This window comes from Felis catus, chromosome A1 (assembly GCF_018350175.1).
Source record: "Felis catus isolate Fca126 chromosome A1, F.catus_Fca126_mat1.0, whole genome shotgun sequence".
NCBI lineage: Eukaryota > Metazoa > Chordata > Mammalia > Carnivora > Felidae > Felis > Felis catus.
Genome location: NC_058368.1, coordinates 58,805,500 through 58,832,790, shown reverse-complemented (window position 1 = coordinate 58,832,790; position 27,291 = coordinate 58,805,500). Strand labels below are relative to the sequence as shown.

General features: G+C 34.5%; 1 long non-coding RNA gene across 1 annotated transcript in view; it reads left to right on the top strand.

Moving 5' to 3' along the window:
• Positions 1-5,705: 5,705 nt before the first annotated feature.
• LOC111560056 overlaps positions 5,706-27,291 on the top strand; it is a 40,178-nt gene continuing 18,592 nt past the window's right edge. Inside the window, exon 1 of the long non-coding RNA XR_002741542.2 lies at positions 5,706-5,907. This is a non-coding gene — a long non-coding RNA (uncharacterized LOC111560056). The remainder of the gene's footprint in view (positions 5,908-27,291) is intronic.

Here is a 27,291-nt window from a genome sequence, read left to right as displayed (position 1 = left end):
CCATAAGATCATGACCTGAGCCGAAATCAAGAAATCAAGGACGCTTAACCGACTAAACCACCCAGGAGCTTTTTTTCATATTTATTCTCATAGTGGTAAGGTATACAGTTCTTTGTGGCTTTGTTCATAGAATCCACAGAGACTCTTGATTGAATAGAATCAACTGTTATTCAATTCATGCTTTCCAATTCCTAAGTAACTACATAAAAGTAAACAAGAAATGCTATAAACTAGGTCAGATTGGTTGTTAAAATGCAAAATACTCACTTCTTTACCAGAAAAGTAATTTCTAAGAGTAAAATCAAGATTGTGTTTTAGGTTAGCAATGATATGGTGGGAGGGAAAATACAAAGTTTGGATGTTTATTTATGAGAATATAACTTTTAAAGGATTTAATTGTGTTTATCTACCATGTGCCTTAGTTTTCCTCTGTTGGCATTCATCAGGAGAGAAAGTGATACTTGATGTTACCAATATACTTGTAGGAAAGCCTTTTAGTATCTCTCTCTCTTAATCATAGCTTCAATTTCAGGAGATGGGCAATCCTATGAATTGCAATCCTAATTCTTTCAATAACTTACATTTTTTACCTCAGATAAATTTATCTGCTGTCTTCATTCATAGCACTAAAATGAAGATGAGTTTTAACTTAAAAGGTTTTTTTTTTTTCTTTTTTCCCGGATAATGTATAAAGTGATTATGAAACATTTTTACAGCATGATAAGGTTGAATAACTATTTTCATTATAACCATTTTCCTCAGGTTACCTAACACATCGGGGAGCAAATCAATATCCTCATTCAATTTCATTTTCCACTTCCATACAAGCCAAATGCTTATATTTTGACTTCTACAAAAACAAATAATACTAGTTGCCTAACATTTTATAACTTTATTTGAAAAAGAAATCTATTTATTTGCCACTATCTTTTCTTTCAAATAATTGTTAAGAAAGGGTTATTATTTTGTTTTCTTTCCAAAGGATATTTCTCAGTGAGATATCAAATGCTTTCTTGGGATGCTCAAATATTATCCACATGATTTCTTGTTTCAGAGTTTTTCTGTTGGTGGTGGTTTGCTTTTTATCTCAAACACTTGACTTTATATTTATTATTTTTAATTTTTTATGTTTATTTATTTTTTAAGAGAGAGAGAGAGAGAGAAAGAGAGAGACAAAGAGAAGGAGGGGCAGAGAGAGGGAGAGAGACAATCCCAAGCAGACTCCACACCCAGCATGAAACCTGATGTGGGGCTCAGTCCCATGACCCTGGGATCATTACCTGAGCTGAAATCAAGTCAAATGCTCAACCAAATGAGTCACTCAGGTGCTCCCCAAATCTGAATTTATATTTATATAATATACTTACCAATCACGCAACTGAATAATGTGTGATTTTAGATAAAGAGAATGCTCACAGGTTATCAGAATACATATGATACAAATGGACAAAAATGAAGCTTTTTATAACTGTCTTAATTCTTTCAAAGTTTTTAATGTTTATTTACTTTTGAGAGAGAGAGAGAGAGAGGGAGAGAGAGAGAGAGAGAATGCAAGATGCAAGTAGGGGAGGGGCAGAAAGAGAGAGGGACACAGAATCCAAAGAAGGCTCCAGACTTTGAGCTGTCAGTACAGAGCCCCATGTGAGGCTTAAACTCACAGACTGTGAGATCATGACCTGAGCCAAAGTTGGACGCTTAACCACCTGAGCCACCCAGGCACCCCATATAACTGTCTTAATTTTTCATACATACTTATCCAAAATGATTTTGATATATTCTCAATCCCTATTATTAATTTCAACTGCTCCTTTAGTATTTCATAAGTCAGAGGGCTTTTTTATGGCAAACAGACTATTAGAACCACTTATCTTTTAAATTAATATTTAATTTAATTCAAAATTTTTAAACCTTATTTTATTACTCTTAATTTGAACTTAATAAATGCTTATATTTTCATATATAGTCACCAAGTAATATTATTACCCACATTTAGTTATCATTCTAAGAGTATTGAAATAAATTAATATATTCAGTGTTGCTTATTCTTCTAAAGTTGCTAAACTCAAAATTACCATTATATTTCCTTTAGCAACAAATAAGAAGTAATGTTATGCATAAAGTGTACAAGCATGAAATATCAAATTATCTTAATCAATTTTTATGCAATACTGAATATGCATAATTTTTCTTTTGTTTTTTGACTCAAATGTGAAGTAATTAAATATTTTGTCATTTAAATCACTAAGGTAGTCCAAAATTATGTCTGAAGTGTAATATTCTCATAAAATTATAGGTAATTTGTACATTGCACATATAATCCAAATGATTACTAAACTTATCTAAACTTACTAAATGGACTATCAATATTAGAATTTGAAATATTTCATCATCTTTTCATTTATATGCATACATACCACCTGCCTACTCAAAATCCCATGTCTAATGGACAACTGAATGCCTTATCAGATTCCATTGTTGCACCCCCGCCCCCACCCTCATCCCTAAATCTGCTCCTGTAGCAATCTTACCCATCTCAGTAAATGGACAAGCATGTTCTTTTCCTTTTGCCTTCAACCAAAAACTTGGAGCGTTCCTCAATTTCTGTCCTTTTGCTCCAGTCTATACCCAAACCACAAACTTCTCATACTATCAACGTTTTTCAAAACACAGTCACTCTCACCAACTCCATTTATGTTTTCTCTTTTACCTGCAGTAATACAACATTCTCCTAATCTGTCCTTTTCACTCTTTATAGACTATTCTTACATTACCTAGAGTGAAGATGCCAATTTCTTGCTCAATGTGCCCCAGTAACTTTCCTTCTTAGAGTAAAAGCTTAACTATTTACCTGGGATTACCAGGACTAAATGATCTCCCTCTCACTCTTCTGCCTTCTTGTCCTATTCCTTTTCCCATAATGCATTATAGTCACACTAGCTTCCAGCAATACTAACCTCCTTGCTATGAATGTGCTTTGTTCTATCTGGGGTGTCATCCCTGGATTGCTGCAGAGTTCATTCCACCAACCCCTTTAGATGTTCTGTTCAAACGTCCATTGCTCCATGAGACAACTCATTCTCTTGGCCTCCTTTTTACCCTAATTCTGGTGATTCCTCTCCATATTACTTCTCCATCTGATATTTAAATCCTATAAATTGAAAACTTAATAAGGACAAGAAGGTTGTTGTGTGTTTTTTTTTTTCTAATTTATTCACTAGTATGTACTCAGTTCATTGAAAATAGCCTGCTATATTTTTTCAGTATATACTGTTTGTATGGACCGGACAATTTTGAAGTTCATTCAGATATGTATCTAGTAATATATCAGCATATATGGGTAAAGTGAAGTACAAATCTTGCACTAAAATATTATTTGCACACTGGTAATATTTAAAAATAGAAATGGGCTGTCTAGAGAATCAAGTAAGGCTTACAGATAAGAATAATTTCATTAAGAGTAATAAAAAACATTTTTCTTATAATTTCTTCTTTTTAATATTTTTAAATGTTTACTTATTTTTGAGAGAGAGACAGACAGAATGCAAGTGGGGGAGGGAGAGAGAGAGAGGGAGACACAGAATCCAAAGCAGTCTCCAGGCTCTGAGCTGTCAGCACAGAGCCTGACATGGGGCTCAAATTCACAAATGGTGAGATCATGACCTGAGCCAAAGTTGGATGCTTAGCCAACTGAGCCACCCAGGCACCCCTCTTATAATTTCTAACGTAGCAATTGTGACTGAAAATAAGGGCATATAAACAGTTTATGTAATACATAATAAAAAATAATATCGAGGATACATATAGTGAGAGACTTTTCTTTTTTTACAGAAATATTCATAGCAGTTATATTAATAATAGTGATAAGCTACAAATAACTCAAATGTTCACTGAATTGATAAATGGAGTGAATTGATAAATGAATTGTGTTATATTCATGTAGTGGAATGCTACTCATCAAAACAGAGGGACAAAGTAATATAGATGCAACAACGCAGCTGTATCTCAAAAATATTGTGTTGAATAAAAAGTCAGACAAAAAGACAACTTACTGTGTGATTCCATTTATATAAAATTTTAAAATGGGCAAAACTAATCTTTAATGACAGAAAGCAGATCACTCATTTTCCTGGGCCTTCCTGACTACAAGGAGGCAGAAGAAATCTCTTTGCAATAATTGAAATAGTCTTAGTTGTAATGACAATTACACAAGTGAAAATACATGCCCACAGGAACATTTAATTGTGTGTAAATTATACCACAAAGTCATTTAACCATAAAATAAGATAACATGGTTTACCAGGTTACTGGAATACTGCAAACTGAAATAGCAGTCAATAACTCTTAAATGTTTGCTGCATACTATTAATTACGAAGAATCTCTCCCCAAACTAAATTGGCTGTGTTCTCCAATGTCTCTGAGTAAGTGAACATATCTGATTCTACATCTTCCTTTCCTTTCTCATTCTACCTTGTCCTTTTGACATTAACTAGGTCTTACCTATGTATTTCCTGTAAAAAATATAAAAACATAAAAAAAATTGTAGTATTGGTGAAGGTTAAGGAAGACTCATGTAGGTCCTTATAAGACAAGTCAACTCTGGCAAACAGTGTAGAAACCAATATGGGACTCCTCCCTGTGTCTAGTACTTCTTCCTACTGGCAGGATGTTAAATGTCCCCATTTTCATTCAATTATCAGTCTCCTCTTATTCATCCTGAGAGAACCTTCAGGAAATCAGTCGGCACTACAATCAGAGGAAGCTACTAGTTCTGAGCTCAGAGGTCTGCAGAAGCAAAATAGTTCATTTTACAGGAGACACCTGGAACCTGGCCAACCTTCTATTCTGTGCTAAGCTCATCTGGTGGCCAGGTTCTGCATTGAGAGCAAAGGTGGCTTCTCAAGAGGCTTATTTCATAAATCAGAAACTTAAGTATTACAAAGATTATCTTTGCAATCTTGGAACTTAAAGGAAACGAGATAATAGTAAGAATACATGAATAATTGGAAAACTGTGTGTGTTTACCAGGTCTGAACAAATAAAAAGTTAAGGAATTTATTCTGAATATTAAAATTAGAATAATTATTAGAAAATCCACTATTTAATATCATGATTGTGCTTTCTTGGTCAATTTTTATAAATAGAATCCTTATATTATAGCTCAAGCAAAGCCCATTTAAGAGCATTCTGAAAATATGATGACAAAATACTTTATATCCATATATTATATATGGATAATAATTTTTGCTGCACTTGTCTACATTTAGGTCAGTTCACAGCTATAAAACGTGAAAGCTAAATGTTCTTTCTGTGAAATGAAAAACAGTATCAGACACAAATGCTGTTATTGATAATGAGAAGAATTCTTGACATATTGAGGTTGAGTCAATGTATGGATTTAATTTCTAGCTCCTTGTTCACATATTATTAAATGAAGTACACCACAAATCAACATGACAAACATATACTTTAACGTAGAAGAGCAATTCAAAGTTAAAAAACCTCCAACTGGGACCTAATTGCATTATCTATGTACTCTGACATGAAAATAGACTACAAAGAAATGAGCTTGATTGCTTAGCACATTAACTAATTCATCACTGCATTAACAATACATTAAATAATTGATTAAAATAAAATTGACTTGCTTAAACAGGTATTTGTTCTGATTGTTAATTTTATGTGTGAACTGGGCTAGACAATATTGTCCAGTTGTTTGGTAAAACATTTGTCTAGATGTTGCTGTACAGGTATTATTTAGATGTGATTAACTTTTAAATTGGTAGATTTACCCTTCATAATGTGAGTGGGCTTCATTTCACTGGTAGAAAGCCTCAAGAACAAAGACTGAAGTTTCCTGAAGAAGCAGCGATTTTGCCTCAAGACTGCATCATAGAAACCCTGCATAGGTAAGTCTGCAGATTTCAGGCTTACAACTGCAACATTGATTGTCTCAATTTCCAGGCTACTGGGCTGTTCTACAGATTACGTACTTGTCATCCCTCACAAACATGTAAACCAATTACTTAAAATAAATCTCTTTGTATATGTACACACACACACACACACACACACACACACACACACACACACTAGTGATTCTCCAGAGAAGGAGAACCCTAATACACTTGTTGACTGACTTCTACGTGCCAGGCGCTAAGGATTGATTGATGAAGGTGACAGAAGAATACCTACTCTCATAAATTCAGTGGAGTCAAATGACAATAAGCATTTAAAATCATGATAAATTCTGTAAAATAAATTTTAATAAAGTAAAGGGTGAGAAAAATTAAATAAATTGTGGAGATGAGACCAAATTTACATGATGGTTAGAGAAATCCTCTCTTGGATGATAATGAAGCTATCAGTAAATGAAGAAATATAATTATGGATTTGGGAGAAGGATTTTGTGGGCAGAGACAAGAACATATGTAGAAATAAGTTTGGAATATTTGAAGTATAATAAGAAGGCTAATGTGGCTGAAGAAAGTAATAAAGAGGAAAACTGATGGATACAAGTTTGGAGGGGTGTGCAGAGGTCACTCAAATTGGCCTATAGCAATAATTAGTTTTTATTTATTCTAATTTTTTGGAATCTCTTAAACGGGGATGATTTAATTTGAAAAACACCGATTAATGGATCATTTTGGTATGGAAAAATGCCAGTATGACGAGCAAGCACAAATCCAGTTGCAACTAATGAGCCCTCTACGTGATGAAACTGATCATATGGTGAGTGGTGATTAGTAAAAAAGGGGATGAAGCAATAGCTGTGAAACAATAACTAACGTAAAGAGAGGACATCTCCACATTGTTACCTTTCTCAGAACTTGAAGCCAATGAATGCTGCCTAACCTGGTGAATTCATTTAGCAGAAGTCCAATCTCAAAGTCTATATCTCAAAGTAACATAGATATTTCATATGAACATTCATTTCTTTACATTCATTTCTTTTTAATAGAAACACACACACACACACACACACACACACACACACACACACACACACACACTAGTGCCCTCTAAGCTTGTCAGTTTGTCTTTGGATAGAAGGTATAGTGTCATTCTGGCATATAAAAATGTAGACTGCTCTGATCTTTTCCAACTGATACATGTCTTAAATATACATTATTTCCTTCCTTGCCTCCTTTAGGCTAATGACCATGGGAATTCTATTTAATCTCTTGACAGTCCTTCTCCTACTGCTTGAAAATTCTGTCTCCTCTCTACCCCATCTTCAAAGTTCCATCTCACTGATGGAAAATCTACTTCCAAGTTTTTGTAACACTGGTCCAAGGTGTAACTCTGTAGTAATAGCAATGACTGCAAGGAGATATAAATGGGAAGAAAGGACAACTAAATTCCCATTACTGTGCTATCTCTTGTCAACACTGGACATAACTCACAGCTTTTTTCTCGTCTACATTTCCTGTTCTCTGCCTCTTCCTCCTCTGGTCATTCTCTTTTGTCACCACCTCAGAATCCTCAGACAACATCTTTGGTAAAACACCAGGTTCAGCCATCATTTTAAGGAGGAGGAAGAGAAGGGAAGTTTGGATAGTTTTTTTGAAATACAGATGGCTCTAATTTAGTTCTTTTATTTTAATTTTTTTCATTGTTTTTATTTATTTTTGGGACAGAGAGAGACAGAGCATGAACGGGGGAGGGGCAGAGAGAGAGGGAGACACAGAATCGGAAACAGGCTCCAGGCTCTGAGCCATCAGCCCAGAGCCTGACGCGGGGCTCGAACTCAGGGACCGCGAGATCGTGACCTGGCTGAAGTCGGACGCTTAACCGACTGCGCCACCCAGGCGCCCCTCTAATTTAGTTCTTTGTATATGAGAACACCAATCATGATTATCTATACAACCTTTATCTTAGATACTCTGAGTCTGTGTTGCAGTCACAGGTTGGGTTCTGGTGGAAACCAACTAACAGATAAAGATTATTAGGAAGTGCTCTTGCAGAAGATTCATTTGTGAGTACCCTTGGAATCAACACCTGTGGGAGTTACAGAAGAGAAGTATCCCAGGTACAGGGAGAAATTAAGCTGTGATACAGTCCCAACCATGTCCTTAGCTTAGGTTTCGGGGTGTTCCAGAAATGCAACAGATCTACGGAGTTGTCATTAATTTTTTGTTTGTTTTTATTTATTTTGAGAGAGAGTGACAGAGTGCAAGCAGGAGAGGGGCAGAGAGAAACTCAGACACAGAACCTGAAGCAGGCTCCAGGTTCTGAGCTATCAGCACAGAGCCAGACACAGGGCGCAAACCCACAAACCCCAAGAGCATGACCTGAGCTGAAGTTGGACGCTTAACTGACTGAGCCACTCAGTCGCCCTCAGAGCTGTCATGAATTTGATCTACATGGCGTGGCCTTTATAGCTCCCCATTGGCTAATCATCGAATGTGGTGCAGGGAGACTTGAGAGAGATCTTTCTAGCTGAGGCATCTCAGAAGAGAACCAAAAACTAAAGGTTGTATTCTGACAACATTCTTATCAGCTGAGGCAATAAGTTCTTCATTCCTGAAAAGAGATCTGAGCATGGCATCACAGCATACATCACAGACTGAAGAGTGATAGGGTTACCTGTCAGGTAAATTCGATCATGATCCTGGAGAGGAAAGATGGTTAAAGGGATATAAATAAAGAAGTGACAGATCCTGGTACCTGCAGAATTCAAGTGAAACCAAAGACAGTTTTATTATAAGACTTTTTTTAAAACCCTCTATTTAGTTTTTCTTTGTTTTTGGCTCTTTGTCAAATAATTGGCTGTAATAAATGAGTCAGAACACCACAAAAGGGCTGTATGCTTGCCTTGGTGATAGACAAGAAAGATGGAAAGTATGGGATATTATACTATTTTTATGTGTTTGGACCTGGGGATGAGAAAGACTGCTGACTGAAGGGGAGATGAAGGAACATTAATTCCCCAGGTTCAGAAGAAAATTCAGTGGATTGCTATGAAGACTTCTCTACATATACAATACCTCCAGGAAATTTGCACTATCAGAAGCATGATGTTCTTACATGCACAATCCTTCATTTCTGTCTCTCCTCTAAGCTCATGATCAAGTGAAAATCTTGAGAAGCAATAGGTGTGCTTTATAACTAAAGCATCACCTGCCAGGTTAATAGTTAGGACAGCATCCTCTGTCCTTCCTAGGTATTTCTCACATACTAAATTCAAACTATGAAACAAGTACAAGGACTTTTATAACCAAAATGATGAGCATTTCTTAATTATAGCATACAAAAAAGGAACCAAGGATCCTGAAAAGTCAATATAGAGAAGACTCATGCTGTTGAAAGGTGTTAAAATATAATTAAAATAATTGTCAAGAATTCAAATCATAGGTCCCATATAAATATGAATTGAATGCATGTCAAATATTTTAAAACATTAATTAATTACTGGTTCAAAGAGCATTTAAAAAGCTAAACTTCTTATAAATGGCAAAATTGCTGGGTTAGATAAAAAGGAGCTGCCAAATGTCCAAAAGGGCTATAAATTACTAATTACAGGGCTATTTCATTCCACTAGACACCAATTATTTGCATCTCTACTGGACAAAAATCTACAAATTAACCTGTGGGCTGTCTAAGGCTGAAGCCTTTAATTAATAATAAATTTAAAAAAAGAGTTAAATACATTCTCCTACAATCTAGATAATCGTTGGGAGACATTAAATCCCATAAACACAGAAAAGATGTGGTTTAAATTTTGTCTATGTTCAAGTTTCAGATAATTTTTTGACAAACTTTTTAATATAGAAGTATAGAGAAATTTCGAAAACAATTAGTAAAATAAGAAGTTAGGAAGATAACAACGATCTAAAGGAAAAAACACCAAAAGTTGTGAGTCAATGATAAAATGAGTATTAAAAGAATAATCCTGGGGTACCTGGGTGGCTCAGTCGGTTAAGTGTCTGACTCTTGGTCTCAGCTCAGGTCATGATCTCATGGTTCCATGGGTTCCAGACCTGGATTAGGCTCTGTGCTGTCAGCGCAAAGCCTATTTGGGATTCTCTCTCTCCCTCTCTCTCTGCCCCTCCCTGGCTGTCTCTTTCTTGCTCTCAAAATAAAAATTTAAAAAAAAAATTAAAAAGAGAATAATCCTGTATTTTAGTATATAAATTAATTGGGCTTTTGAAAAATTCTGGTTAACAGTATACTTTGGCCTCAAGTATTTTTATTAAATTACCTATATGCTTGCTTGCTTGCTTGCTTGCTCCCAGTAGCATTTTAAGATACTGCCATCATTCTGAAAGGTACTTACTTACCCAAGAGAACAAGGTACTATTAAGCATTAAATTAGGAGATAAAGAAAACTGGCTTTGTTAAAAAAAAAAAAAACATGGTATAAGGTAAATATGGTCGGGAAATATGGGACAAAGACATCTTCAAAAACAATAAAGAGCCAGAAATGGAATGTAGGTTTGTAACTGGAAGAAAAAAATAATTTGAATATTAATTCCTATTAATTTGAATATTAATTCATATTTTACTTCTTTTTCACTCATTAAATGCTATTTTTTTCAGAAATTGTCTCAAATGTTTTCTCCAGCAAAAGTCATTCACAGACTATGTTAGGTCAGAATGAATTTTAATTTTTATCATCAATCTTAATGATTTTGTCTTCCATTATCCATTCAATTTTATCAAGTTTGATATATTTAATTCTACTTTTTAAAATTATTTTTAAAAATAATTCTACTTTTTAAAATTTTAGACTGAGAGTGCGAGTAGGGGACAAGGGCAGAGGGGGGAGAGAGAGAGAGAGAGAGAGAGAGACAGAGAGACAGAGAGACAGAGAGAGAGAGAGAGAGAGAGAATCTCAAGCAGGCTCCATGCTCAGTGTGGAGCCCGCCCAGGACTTGATCCCATGATGCTGGGATCATGACCTGAACTTAAATCAATAGTGGGACACTCAACTGACTGAGCCACCCAGATGCCCCTAATTCTTTTTTTAAATTGATGCTTACCACCCTAAAGTATATTTTAAATTCCTTGATTTGAGGAAACATGGGGTTTTATATGTATATCAAAAAATTAACAGAGTAGACTTATATTAAAAATATTTAATTATTGCTTAATTATTTGTTTATTTATATGAACAGAGTAGTTCCAAAGAGAGAGTTACAGTGCCTAGTTATAAGATATGGAGAAGAATTGGAATTGAATAAGGAAATTAAACCAGAATGTTCATGTAAGCAAAGGAGAACTCCAAAGTAAAATTACCTCAAAAATATAATCAACAATAATGATCTCTAAATAGCATTGTTTATTTATGTTTTTTTGTGCTTTATTTTCTGAATCTGACTCTCCATATATTTTTTCTTTTTTCAAAAAATTTTTTAATGTTTATTTATTTTTGAGAGAGAGAGAGAGAGAGAGAGAGTGTGTGTGTGTGTGTGTGTGTGTGTGTGAGCAGGGGAGGGGCAGAGAGAGAGGGAGACACAGAATCTGAAGCAGGCTCCAGGTTCTGAGCTGTCATGTCAGCACAGAGCCTGATGCAGGGCTCGTACTCACGAATCGTGAGATCATGACCTGAGCCAAAGTCAGACACCCAGCTGACTGAGCCACCCAGGCGACCCTATATTTTTTTCAATAAAATAATCACACAATATACTTGTGAATTAGATTCGGTATTGTTTTCTAATGCCTTTATCTTACGTCATTTGAAAATTTTGAGTAGATTTCTCAGCTATTTATAGAATGATGTGTGTTTAAGAAATGTTCAAGCAAAGCAGAGACAAAGCAAAGCAGAGACAACCAGAAGAAAATATTGCCAAGTGGGTTATCAAACACAAGCATGTATGCTCTTGTCAGCATACATACACATGCATGGAAACACATACACACACACTCAGCATGGAGTGTGTACTTCTTCACAGAGAAAAGTAAACTCAAGTGTCTAAAGAATGACAATCTCTGATAAGTAGAAATAACAGCAAATAGTCACTTGTACAAATGATATCCTTTTCTTTTTCGTTTCCGTCTAACTAACAAAATGTTCAGTGTTATATCAAAGGTTTTTCAAATGGACTGGCAAGACAAATGAAACAGGTACAAATCATGTAAACACTTGCATTATGTGCAAAAATGTTATTTAAAGAATCTAATTTTAAAATTACAAGTAGACTTAAGGATAGCAGCAAATTAAAACATTCCATTTCAATAGTACTGTAGTTATTTAACCATATAACAGTCATTTTACAAATTTTTATTGACTTCATCTCAAAATAAATAGCACTATTTTTAAAGGGATATTGTAAATCAGTTTCTCTAGGTTTCCAGCTTTCTTTGTCTTCAGACAAAGATTTTTGGTGTGTAGTTAGGTTTTTACCATTTCATCTCTATTAATAATAATGAAACTTATTTTTCATTAAAATTTACATAATAAAATACACAGCTTTTTGTGTTTGTTTTCCCATCTGATCTTCACAACAGCCATATGAGAAAAGTTCCCTGAATTTTCAACTTACAGATAGTTGATCCCACATAGAGTTGTTTAATAATTTTTCTAAAGCCACAAAGCTAGTAAGTGGGAGAGACAAATTAAAAAAAGTAAATTCCTACACCTATTGTTACCATAATTGCACCACTTCCAATGTATGAAATTTGAACATTCCACACAGGTTTTGCTTTTTTTTTTAAATATCAGTAACTAGTTCACTACTATATTCATTATTCTTTCTTTTTGGGAAATGCCAATATATTGACTATAATAATATTTCATTTATTCATCCCAGGATTGTCATCTTATCCTTAATCATTTATTTATCACAGATAACCTTTCATTTGTATACACTCTCAACTGCTGTGGTTACTAAATGCTCATAAATACCTGGCTTTCCTCTTTGTGAACACTTCAACTACTGTACTTCCCAATGGTCTTGGTATTGGGCTGGCAAATGAATTCTTCTGATCAACGAGCTGTAAACTAAAGCAACATGTACAATTTCCCTACTGAAGGATTTCATTGCTGGTAAGGGATCCCCTAAAGGTTCTTTTCCCCTTTTGTGGTGACAGAGAAGGCTGTACACTTGATGGGGCAGCCAAAGGATGACGATGCACTGTTATCTTGGGCATCTAAATGACTGTCCAGAATGGCTCCTTACTGATATGTATTACACACACAACATAATTGAAAAATAAATATTTTGTGTTAAGCCTGACATTTTGGAATCGTTTGCTTCTGCAACATAATCTGGTAAATCCTAGCATAACTCCCTTGCAGGTGTCTCCCTTTTTTGTTCTAACCTGAAAAACAAACAAACAAAAAAAAAACAAAACAAACAAAACAAAAAAACTCTTTATTGACTCTACTTACATGCACCCCAGCAATGGATAAGGCTTAAAGAATGATTCAGTCTTCTCTGGCCCCACATTATCATTTTAAATTTAACATAAGTCCTAAGAACTAACCATCTAATTTATTACATTTATCAGTCTTATCTTTCTTCCTCTGAAAAAGCCAGGACATACCTTTTCTGCTTATCACACTCCTACTTTCCCTTCTATCTCCACATTCTCATCTGATGACTTATTTTCTTCATTCCCTGAAAAACTGGAGCAATTTGAAGTGAACTACCTCAAATTCCTACCATCACATTTAGTGTCCTCTCAGTTTCTATATCTAATTTTCTACCTTACTCTTTTGATCAAGTATTTTTAATCCTACCTCAAAACCAGTCTTATACTTCTGTATAATGCCTTATACTGTTTTGCTAACTGATTCCACCTATTTCTTCTTCCTACTGAAGCACTGATTTGATACTTCTCCAGCATCATTCCAACTTCTCACAAACATACTCCCATACAAAACAAAAGAACAAAACTCCAAAACAAAAACCCAACTTTGGCTCCTAACCCCTTCTAATCATGGTCTCATTGTTCTACTCCCTTGTAGCAGAACTTCTTGGTATAGTTTCCTTTGGTTATTATTTCCATTTTATAGATTGTCATCCTCCTTTCATCCCACTCTGAGAAAATTGAGGATGTATCACTTCTTGTAATTATATTTGTCAAATTTGTCAATAGCCTCCATTTTACCAAACAAAACAATCAATGTCTACTCCTCAGTTTTCTTGAACTTCTTCTTGAAATACATAAACTCATCTTTCAAGGAATTCCAGTCTTCTTGATTGCTTTCTACCCACTCCAATGAGTGCTCTTTTTTTTTTTTTAAATCTCTTTGCTTCTTTTTCCTCTGCTTTCTCATCCTTACATATTTGAGGACCCAAGAATTAGTTGGTGTCTGTTCTCTATATTCACTATATAGGTGATCTCATTTATCCTTTCACTTTAAATTTTGTTTTAATGTTTATTTTTGAGAGAGAGAGACAGAGTGTGAGTGAGGGAAGGGCAGAGAGAGGGGGAGACACAGAATCTGAAGCAGGCTCCAGGCTTCTAGCTGTCAGCATAGAGCCCTATGTGGGGCTGGAACCCACAAATTGTGAGATCATGACCTGACCCAAAGTTGGATGCTCAACTGACTGAGCCACCCAGGTGCCCCTATCCCTTCACTTTAAATATCATCTTTTCAAATGCATGTCTCCAGAGCTGACCTGTGTGTGTGTGTGTGTGTGTGTGTGAGAGAGAGAGAGAGAGAGAGAGATTTAGTTTATAACCAACTCCTGCCAGACTTCTCCATTTTGATGTCTAACAGATACATCAATCACAAATTATTGACATCGTGTTCCTCCTAAGTATCTTTATGTACCTAAACAGCATCACCATTCATCTAAGTTGTTTAGGACTAAAATTGTTAAATCTGCTCTTTTTTTCAGACTTCATTTGTTTTTCAACTTCATTCACTATTTTTATGGCCAAAACTATACCCCAAATTCATCCAATTCTTGCCTCTTCATCTTACCTCTTTTTCCTTTGTGTGGGAATCTGAGCCACCATTGTCTTTGGCTGCTAAATCATGGAAATGAACTTGTAAAGTCTCCATACATTACTGTGGTCCCTCCTCTGCAGCTCTTCGTTGATATAAATCATGTCATAACATTTAATTGAGCACTATCCTACAACAGTTATTTACAACTAAAATAAAACACAAACTCCTTATCATGGGCTACAAAAATCTGTATGATCTGGCCCCTGCCTACCTCTTCAACTACTTTTTGTCTCATAGTTTCGGCTTCTCAGTTTCTTGAGTACATTAAGCTAATTTTTACATCCAAGTTATTGAACATACAATTTACTTTGACTAGACTATTCTCCCTTCCTCCAGTTTTCTTATAGCTTTCCCCTAAGCATTTTCAAGTCTCTGCTCAAATATCACATTCTGAAAAAGTATTTCTTGAGTATCCCATTTATTTTTTTCCTTATCACACCATTTAAAACAGCCCTCCAAAAGCACACCTCAAATCCAAATACTTCATCTCTTTCTGTATTCTGATGCTGCTTCATTTTTCTTCAGAAAATGTATTATTTCCAGAAATTACACACACACACATACACACACATACACCTACTCACAAAAAAGGAATGTCCAAAATTCCTAACCCAAAGCTTTTCCACTGAATCTCTTTCTTAGTGTGATTCTGTAAATTCCAGGGCCATTAAACCAAAGAAATTGTGTGTGTGTGTGTATATATATATATATATATATATATATATATATATATACTATTGAAGAGATGGGGGAAGGGTGAGGGACAAATCTTTGCAAAGTTTGTTAGCTTTGTGAAACATACAATAATCTCCCCAGTAGAGTCTCAAGGTGCTATGAACATTTCATGGTGTGTGACATCTGATGATACCTAGGAATGTTATCAGCCCACTGCTGGCCAGTAATAATTCCTCTGGTTCTTCACTTGTTTGTAAAACTGATTTTCTGGAATAAAATCTTCAAGTAAGTTTCCCTTATTTATCAACATGACAAATCCTGATTTGTTTTTATGTTGTTCTTCTAGGATTTCTACATATTTTGTTTTAATTATGAGCACCAAATAAGTTACTGGGCTTGGCAAATTAGGATATTTCTAACAATATTTAACATATTAAATATAATACTATGTAGATTAAAATGGTTCAGAGATAACTTTTAAAAATATTATTTGCAACCTAAAATATCTATGGTTGGGCACAACCGACAGTAAAATACAATTGTTTCATTATATTGCCTTAAATAAGATGCTGTAATATTTAACTATTTTTTCTCACTACATCCATTTCACTTTTAAATTTTCATTGATTTGGATAAAATTAAACGTAACATGAATTGTCATCTGTATCTTACTTTTCCTCAGTAGCTTTTAGTTACAAATAAGCATAGAATGGAAAGATAGTTAAATTACAGTGGCAAAGAAATTCTTTATGCTTAGAAATAAATCAAGATTCTTTTTTTCTTTTGAGGCTACTTTATTTTTTTATTATTTAAAAGTTTTTGGACAGTTGATTCCTAGTGCCTCCTCTATTTGGAAAAGAAATAATCTGTCAGTAGTATAAAAATAAGCATTGCGTGTTACAGTTGGATGCATAATGTGTGACAATCTCTGAGTGTGAAAAAAAGAACTAGGAAAACAATAAATATATATCAAACATTAGCAATATAATATGTGGCAATAAAGTCTATTACTGTCTCTTCTTTTTTTTTCTTTCTTTCTTTATAAACTGGATTTAGAGCGGTTAGAGAAGTCACCTGCTGATGATTGCACGCCACAGGTGAAACACGCTTTCTTCTTTTTGTAATTTTTTGCATAAGTATTTTTAAATCTCTGAATATTTTGTGCTTTTGATACATATTAGAATTAGGGGCACCTGGGTGGAAGTCGGTTAAGTGTCTGACTTCAGCTCAGGCCATGATCTCACAGTTCATGAGTTTGAGCTCTTCATTGGACTCTGCTGTCAGCACAGATGATGCTTCAGATCCTCTACCCTCTCTCTCCATGCCCTCCCCCTTCTCGTGCTCTCTTTTCCTCTCTCCCTCTAAAAAGTAAAGGTAAAAATTAGAATAGCAATTTAGGTTTTTCAATGTAGCTAACACCATTTAAATAAAAGGTTACTTTTGTAAGCTTAACTAAACATGAAAAAGAAATGAGATAACAGAAATAATCACTTGCAATCATTTTTACTTATGCTGGTTCATCAAAAGAATCTGTTTAGTGTAAAATAATCAGACTGATGATGCTAGAAACATAATTATTTCATGTTTTACAATAGTTAAAAGAACAAACTTAAGAGACAATTGAGAAAATCTTCTGCCTAATTAGAGTCAAAGTTGTTATACTATCATAAAATTCACAAACAATAAAAGCAAAATGTTGTTACTACTATTTTTAGCAGTAGTCCATAATACACACAAAATGATATTACAACCAAGGGAAATTTATGGTAGACAATTTAAATATGTTCAGTGATAAATGAAAATGCATCACCTATTTTGAAAGGTGACTCTCGATCCAAAGCACTCTTTAACTATTAGTGATTGGCAAAGAAGTGTCAATTTATGCCCAGATGTCGGAATTCTAAATCATTATTAAATTATATAATATGAGGTATTAAGAAAAACAAATAAATTAAAAGAGATGGCACAATGACTAAATCTAATTTAATAGCCAAGACAGTCCTAAATCTGGAAGTCTTTACAAAGGAACGAGCAATCTGAAACCCAGATGTTAAGGAAGGTAATTCAAGTTTATTGAGTGCCTAAGGCACTGTGCTAAGGACTTTCTCTTTCTTTTATCATTTAATGGGTCTGCCATTTCCAGAGATCATTAGCCACATTTACAGAGTAGTTAACCAACCTAGAATCTAAAACATTCAAGTAAACTTTCTCAGGCTTATGGGAAGAGGCAGGGCTCAGAGCTAAGCCTGTCTCTCTGTAAAGATCCAGTCCAATAAGTAGGAAATTCTTTCTCTAAGAGCTTCTTGGCAATCGAGATACAGAAGTTCACACACCTATGAATATCCTTCTGTCATACACATTCATATAGTTCCAATATTTGCTGAGATATTCCACAAAACTTCAAAGTAAAAGTAGGTAAGTGTATTCAGGGGAAAATTATCAAAAAAAGCAACAAGAGTAACAGCAAAACAATTTGTGGAGAGGCACTCTACTCTCTTATGTCTTTTATTACATGGAATCATTAACTTTTGTATCCCAACTTCCTAGGAAACAGATCCATTAGGGTTCATAATGTTTAAAGAAAGAAAAAGTAAAAGCAGCAAAAATATCTCAGGTCTTTATTTACTAATTACAGGAAAAAACTAAAAGCTGATGTGGTTCAACACACTGTTGGTTAAAAATCAGGCATAAAGTACTGAAAATACAATAGTATAATGATTAAATATTGAGCAATTGTGTCTTTAAATTTTTTTATGTTTATTTATTTCTGAGAGAGAGAGAGAGACAGAGTGCAAGCAGGGGAGGGCAGAGAGAGGGAGACACAGAATCCAAAGCAGGCTCCAGGCTCTGAACTGTCAGCACAGAGCCCAATGGGGGGCTCAAACTCACTAACTATGAGATCATGACTAAACCAAAGTCAGATGCTTAACCAAGTGAGCACCCAGACACCCAAATTTGAGTGTTCTTTAAAACTGAAAGGGAGAAAATCATCTTTTCTTTCTACATATTCAAGTTCTTGTCTGGGGATCCTATAACAAAAGACATACAGGTATCCCCCACTTTTCAAAAGCTTGCCATATGCCACTTTGCTTCTCTGAAAGATCTACATTAGTACCTGTTTTCACTGGCCAAAATAAATCAGAAGAGAATTTTCACTTTTCTGAAAAATGATGGAAAACAAAAATAGTGTTTAATGTTTATTTTGCAGCTAGCCTTAGTAGAGGCAGCAAATATCCCAACCAGCAAGAGTGGCCCCACCAGTCTCCTTCCCTGACAACTATACTCAGCATCTCAGTGAAGTCACCATAGCTTTGAATGGTGTTTGTGATCATCTGTGCTTTATCTCAATTTATTTTGTGCATCCTGTTAGTAAGATGTGTTCTAAGATATCAGAAAAACCTAAAAGAGGCTATTTGTTAGGTCTGGGAATGCTTGAAAATTTTTTCATTGTAAATTAACGGTAATTGCTTCTTTCCTTTAAGCCATGTCAGTTTACAAAAGTTTTCAGAGGATTGCTGTACTTTCAGATAGCAAGGAAAACCTGTATTAACAAGAGAGAAGCATAGAAATTTATTTAATGTAAGTCTTCTTGTGACACAGGATCCTTCATAAGGGAATGAGGACTCAAAAAAGTGGTTCAAGTTGAATGATCTTATGCTAGGTTTGATGAAGAGGGGAAAGTCTTGGGAAAATTGAGCTAACGATGCTAACTGGGGAAAGCTTAGTAGGGTGGCTTCCTTTCGATTCTTCTCAGTACCCATGTCTGTGGTGGAGATAAGGATGTTCCTTCCCCCTGGGTATACAAAGAGTACCTCTCCCATGAGAGTCTTATGACACACTTCAGGGAAGACTGGAAAAGGTCAGAGAGTCCTTCCCATTCTTGCCCTTTTCCTCAAATTTCTTCATTTTAATGTATCCAATATGCCAGAGTGCCACATTCTGGAGTAGTGTGTCCTGAAGTAGTCTGCCTCATCAAGATCTGAAGTTGTAGGAGAACATCTTTCACAAGTTTTCTGAGATTATCATAGATACGCATGTAATTGTTTTGAAACAAAGTAAAATAACATGAATGTTACAAAAAAATAGTAAGAAAGATAGGGGCACCCAGTTCTTAACCAGTTGTGTCCAACCCTTGATTTCAGCTCAGGTCATGATCTCAGCATTCTTGAGATCCAGCCCTGCGTTGGGCTCTGTAGTGACAGCACAGAGCCTGCTTGGGATTCTGTCTCTCCCTCTCTCTCTGTCCCTCCCCCGCTACCAAGCACTCTCTCTCTCTTTCTCTCGCTACAAAGCACTCTCTCTCTCTCTCTCTAAATAAATAAACATTTAAAAAAAGAAAGTAACAAAGATGGCTATGTTGAATTCATGCCATGCATTCACACTCATATAGGTGATGAAAACGACAGTTGTCAACTATACATTACTTCTGCAGTTTAAATACTGACAATTTTAGATCATATTGTAGAGAATTTGTTTCCATATTCTCCTAGATTATCTTCTGTATGATCTTAAAATTTTAACAACATCAGACTTTATAAATTAACAGTACCTAATGTCTTCTAGAAATCTCCCTGTACAATTTGGAAAAATTTTAAGTTGTTGTTGTTGTTATGTTTTAAGTACAAATGCAAAATAAATAATAAGCTTTTGTGGGCCAAAGATCTTCCACCCAAAGAATTATTTCATTGAGAAAGCCATGAATAAATATGTGAACATTTAAAGAACACAGATTCTGAAAATACTTCATCATTTTTGTGCCTTATATACATTTTTCTCTCAATGATGTGATCAAACAAGTAGCAACCATTCAACTATGATTTGTTTTGTTGCTACTAAGTTGGCCAGAATACCATTTCATATCTTACCACTTGAAATGTTATTTTCTTAGTAAAGAAAATCAATATTTTTAGGTATTTTGGCTTATGACACAAAAGTTCAGAATTCTTATCTAAACTATCTTTCTAGGGACCCCTTGGTGGCTTAGTTGGTTAAGCGTCTGACTCTTGGATTCAGCTCAGGTTATGACCTCACGGTTTGTGGGTTTGCATCAGGCTTTGTGCTAACAGTACAGAACTTCCTTGGGATTCTCTCTTTCTCTCTCTCTCTCTCTCTCTCTCTCTCTCTCTCTGCCCTTCCCCTACTTGACTGTTTCTGTTTCTCTCAAAATAAATAAATAAAATTAAATTAAAAAAATATCTTTTTAAAAAATGGAAATTTTTATATCCAATAGTGATAGTGAAGTTACATTAAGCTAATGCTTCATGAAAATAACATAAGTAAACCATATACCATTATAAAATAAAACTAGGTGACATTATAACTGATTATTATCTTTCATTATTTGTCATTTCATTATTTCATTATTTCTGTCATTTATTATTACATAGTTTTGCATAATATCAAACTGACTCTTATACAGAAAATGAGTGCTATGCTAATAGACAAAATCAAAGTTTATAACTGATAGTTACAGCAAAAAAAGCACACTAAAATAATTTATATAGTCCATGCTAAAGAAATCAGAGTAAATGTTACAAAGATAATGAACATTAGAAAATTCTGGATAAGAAGACTTTATTCTGTGTTCTATACGCTGAAAGTCTGTTCTCCCAAAATTTGTATGTTGAAATCCAATTCCCAATATGATGGGTGTTTGTAGGTAAGGCCTCAGGAGGTACTTAGGCCATGAAGTAATGCCTTCAAGAATGTGATCAGTGACATTATAAAAGATCCCAGGAAGCTCCTTTGCTGCTTCCTCCATGGGAGGACAACACTCTAAAGACCAAGAAAAGGGCTTTTTACCAAATCTGAAATGCTCTTGGACTTTCCAGTTTTCAGAACTGTGAGAAATAAATTTTGGTTGTTTATAAGCCACCTTATGTATGGTATTTTAACAGCTGGAGCAGACCAAGAATATCTGTCATTCCGGTCAAATTGAAAGAAAGTTGACCAGCTTTCACAATGTCTACTCCTCAAGCGTCAAAACCATCAGAGATGTGAATTTAAAAAAAAAAAAAAAAGGAAATTGAACTCATTCTTTATACAAATGTTCCAAAAATCAGGTTTCTCAGGTGGTTGATAATGACTAATGTCAAATTATCCTTGTCATTGAATTTAGACTTATTTTTAAAAATTATTTTATTTTATTTCATCATGAGAAGTGTAGTTTTAAATTCTCATTTCCTATTTTCCTCATTCCCCCATCCACCTCCCCCTCTAGTAACCATCAGTTTGTTCTCTATAGTTAAGAGTCTGTTTCTTGGCTTCCCTCTCTCTCTTTTTTCCTTTTGCTCATTTGTTTTGCTTCTTAAATTCCACATATTAGTGAGATCATATGGTATTTATCTTTATCTGACTGTCTTATTTCACTTAGCATTATACTCTCTAGCTCTATCCATGTTGTTGCAAATGGCAAGACTTCATTCTTTATTATGGCTGAGTAATATCTATCAATGGACACTTGGGTTTCTTCCATAGTTTGTCTATTATAAATAATGCTGTAGTAAACACAAGGGTGTATGTATCCCTTTGAATTAATATTTTTGTATTTTGGGGATAAATACCCAGTAGTGCAACTACTGGATCATATGGTAATTCTATTTTTAATTTTTGGAGGAATCTCCATACTGTTTTCTATAATGGCTGCATTCCCATCAACAGTGCATAAAGATTCCTTTTCTTCATGCCCTCTCCAATACTTGTTTCTTGTGTTTTTGATTTTAGCCAGTCTGACAGGTGTGAGGTGATATCTCATTGTAGTTTTGATTTGCATTTCCCTGTAGATTACTGATGTTGAGCATCTTTTCATGTGCCTGTTAGCCATCTGTATATCTTCTTTGGAGAAACGTCTGTTCATGTCCATTTTTAACTGAATTATTTGTTTTTTGGGTATTGAGTTGTATCAGTTCTTTATATATTTTGGATACTAACCCTTTATCAGATATGCCATTTGCAAACATCTTCTCCCATTTCATAGATTATCTTTTAGTTTTATTTATTGTTTCCTTCATTGTTCAGAAACTTTTAATTTTGATGTCTCAATTTAGCCTTATAATGTAATTTGTCCCCAAGTGTAATTATTATTTCTATAATTGTTGTTTGAACATGTTCTTTCCAAAGATGCAGAGCCATTTTCCAAACCTCTCTGTTCCTAGTTATTAGAGCCATTGCTTGCACAGCAAAAGCATAGAAGCCTGAATAAAGTTCAAAGGCAAATATGTTTAAGAATTAGTCTCTCTTATTTTGAAATTGACAGTTATCTTGACCAGTGAATCATCAGTCATTTAATTATCTTAATGCGCATACACATCTACATACACATTCACACGTATACCACATGCCTACAACAGAGAAAGGTGATTTCAAACTTGTGATTGTATAAATTTCTCACATGAGAAAACACTGGCATGTATTGATAATGTTTATCAAGTGATAGGGAAAGACAATTCTAATAGTAAGAATAACAGTGTATTTTCAGAAATCCAATTAACTTCTGAAAATGCATTGATATTTTTTATGAGACACTAATTTATAAAGAAGATTAAAGTTTATTAATGTACAATGGTGTTCATATCTTTCTAGTTATTAGCATATAAATGTTTGCTATTCCAGGAACGTTGTTCAAGATATTAAGGTCCCAAAGAAAACAAATTAATAAAAGGGTCAATTTAAGATATTTTTTTCCTGGATGGTCCAGAAGTATATTTAATCCAATTTGGGGCAGACTGAAGTTTTTTTTTTTTTTGTTTGTCTGTTTTGTTTTTTACCTCATTACACTACAGAGTTTCCTGGTGGCTGGAATACTTGAGACTGACATTTAAAGATTACTCTTCTTTAGAAGGTGATAGTAACACATTCTAGGCTACCACCGTGTGTTATGGCAATACATTGGATCTACTAAAAAATTATTAGTCCAGTTGTTTACATTGTATTCTTTATCATTTATTTCATGAGATTTAAGACATGTTACTTGGGGCGCCTGGGTGGCTCAGTCCTTAAGTATTGGACTTCCGTTCAGGTCACGTTCTCATGGTTCCTGAGTTCATGTCTCACAGCGGGTGAGCTCGTTGCCCTGCTTTGGGTGAGCATGAGCCCACTCTGGTGATCTCTGCTTCTCTCTCTCTCTTTCTCTTTCTCTCTCTCTCTCTCTCTCTCTCCCTCTGACCCTGCTGGGATTCTCTCATTCTCTCTCTGCCCCTCTCTCACTTGCATCCTCTCTCTCTTTCTCAAAACAAAACAGAACAAAACAAAAAAAGACTGCTGTTACTTAATTTCGTATTTTTAACTTATTTATGTTTTCTTAAAATCAATTCCAAGTCATTTACTATGTTAATGGCCAAAATATCATTTATTATGTTAATGGCCAAAATATGAGCAGTTCTTTGTAGCTCATAATCTCTACAAACAAACTGCATTTTTTCTCAAATTCTGTAGGCTCTTCTAATTATACAGAAACCTGAGAGATGGGGTATTCATTGTCATAAAACTTGGGGAAGAATGTCTTTTTGATATTTACTATGACCAAATCTGGCATATGTGCATATTTTCAACATATTTAGCGTTTACAGAAATAATCCTGGAGATAAAAAAAATAAGGAAAAATAAAAATATAAATATGTATACTTGCTATTTTAATTCCCCTATAGGGCATAATGATACCTCTAAAAATGCCTTGTGTATAAAGTATCTTTTAGCATTCAGAACATTGAAACCACACGTGGAGATAACTTCAATCACCTCATTGGGATTATATTCTATTTTTATCTCTAGGACCAGTAAGTGCAAGGGCAGCTCTTTTGAGAAAAGCAGAAACAAAAACTGCAATCTTAAAACTAAAGGCAAAAGAAAAGCTGCCCTCAGGTCTGAGAAAGAATGTGGTGCTTTCCCAAGGCCATTCTGGCCTGGAAGGAGAAGGGAAGTTTGTGTGGACAGAGTAACAACTGCTTGGGATTGTCAGCAGTAGGTTCTGACTTGCACACTGAAGCTTTGCAAGCATTTCGGAGCAGAATTCATTTATTTTTCAGCAGATCAGCAATCCCATAACAAAAATTCACCTAGGCATAGACTTTAGGCTGCATCTAAATTATTGATGAATTTAGTAACTTGCTGATAACAAAGCTTTTCTGGTCCCAGGCTCCTCATATGCAAATGATCAACTGCTCTTTCCTGAGAGCAAAAGCTTTTTTAATTGCCTTTGATAGTTTATCAATAAACAATTAAAAACAGAAAAAAAGAGAAAAATACGGGGGGGGGGGGGGGAGAAACTTACTTCACAAAATCTCTGTGGGATGTATCACATAGCCAGATAAGTTTATTTTTTTTTCCTAAGAGAGAGATAAAAGCTAGAGATTTTATTTCTAGATACAAAATTTTAGAATCATTTGAAACTAACAATAACATTGTATACTTTTAGATATTGTGATGCAAGTTTTAGAGATTAACTGCAGGCCTAATAATATGTGACAGGTTTTTAAATACACCAGATGCCAAAAAAGATTTGGAAGATAGAATGTCCAGAATTCTCAAGTGTTTGGGTGTCAGGATGAGTGGGGCGGGGGGGGGGGCGGATATAATTGCTTAATATCTCTGTTTCATTTTTTCTGCGTTAAGGTCTCTCAATCTTGACAGTAGGGACCTTTTGAGCCTCATAATTATTTGCTGAGATGACATGTCTTCTACTCCATTGGGTGTTTGACATCATCACTGGCTTCAGCTCACTGAAGGCCTGTAGCACCAGTTCCAGTAGCAACCTGTCCCCAAGCAAAAAATGTCTCAAATGTTTCCAGACATTGCCAGATATCCCCTGGGGAAGTTTGAGGCAGTCAAAATTGCCCATAGTTGAAAATCACCACTGTAGTGTGAGTAGAAACTAAATGGTCAATACTAGATCAAAGAAGAAAAGAACAATAAAAAAAAATTGAAAAACACAATCATATGTTCCTAAATTGCAAAACATATTGATCCTGAAATCCACTAACAAACTGTAAAATAAATTATTTTTAGAGATAGAGTATGGAATATACATAATCAAATTATATTCAATCACACAATTTGAGCCAAATCACAAACAGAAATAGATAAAATATATAAATGATCTCAAAATTTTATTTTTACTGTTTGGAATCAATCACTGCCAAATAATTTTAACTGGAACCTCTTTATCTATGTTATTCATTTTTGTACTGAATTGCTTATGGGTGGCTCAGAGCTAAAAAAAAAGATTCATTATCAGTAGATAATCCTTGGATTGGGTCCTTAGTCAAGGAATGGTGGACAATTGCCAATAGTTGGGCATTTTCCATAGTTGTATTACTCTTTTCCTTTAAGAAATCTAAGTAAAATATCGAGATAACTGCTTAGGTTGCTTAATTAATACAGGTCCAAGTCACATAATGACTGATAATTAAAGACAGATTTTCCCTCCATCTTTTGTAGAAGATAATGAAACCTGTAACAATCTCTAAAAAAATAATATTCTTAATGTTCATTCCATGAACCAAAAGACAGCTATGATAGGCCACCAAAAGAAATTTGACTTTACTCGTGAGTCGATATAGTATGTAAAAGTTCTATGAGTTTATGCAGAAGTGTCTTGTATGTGGTGAGGATTCAAAATAAAAAACGACCTTAGATTCTCATAGTAATGTGTAGTCCCCCAAATCAGAAATTGTTGCAGAACTGCGAATTTTGTTTTTATGTATGCTCAAGATATGGTTATATAGGACAATGGTACAGAACGATTTTATTCACTTTGGTTTTATACAATTAAAGCTAACATAATTACAAAAAGAAAAATATGAAGTGATAATTTGGATATTTTCAACTTTCACCCAGTTATGAAATTAATCGAAGATTTTACTTGTTATATTTGAGTGTAACTTCAGCATAACTTCATATATGATTTTGTTCAATTTCTAAAAAATAATACAATAGCAAACATACTAAAATGTTGTCACACCTTTGGGGCGCCTGGCTGGCTCATTCCATAAAGTGTGCAACTCTTAATCTCAGGGTCATGAGTTCAAGCCTCATATTGGGCATGGAGCCTATTAAAAAAAAAAGTATATACACCATATCACTTCTGTAAAATTTGGATTTAATTCCATCTAATGTTATATGGACTGTAGGTATTCGAGGACTTTGTTGCAAAGTCTCACTCTTTTCTTTGATGTAAGATAAAAATAACTTGCAAACTTATCTCTAACTTTTCTAATGAGATATTATTTTTCACAAGTTTAAAAATTCAGCTGTATTTCACTGGTGCAGCTAGTAGTTTTGAGTATTTACTTGAAATATGCGATCCTTTACATGTTCCTTATACTGCACTTTTTTCTTTTAGCACTATGGCAATATTTACATACTCATCATTGAAGTGTAATATATTAGTCTCTATTCACATTATTTTTTTGCCTAGCTAAATATCATATAATAACATTGTCAAAAATACCTGCCCTCGTATCTGTCTCTAACCAATTTTTATAATCATATTTCCTTCCATTTCCTTTCACACTGTCCTTGAGTAACTATAAGTTTTAATTTTTCTGAGTCTTTGCACATATTGTTTCTCCTGGAAAATACAATCTTTTTCTCAGAGATAATATTAAATCTCATCTCCTCTACTCTACACAGAATAAGATATTTCTTCCTGATGTTTCTACAGCCTAGCCATCATACATCAATTATATAAGTCAATGAGTGGATTTTCTTACTA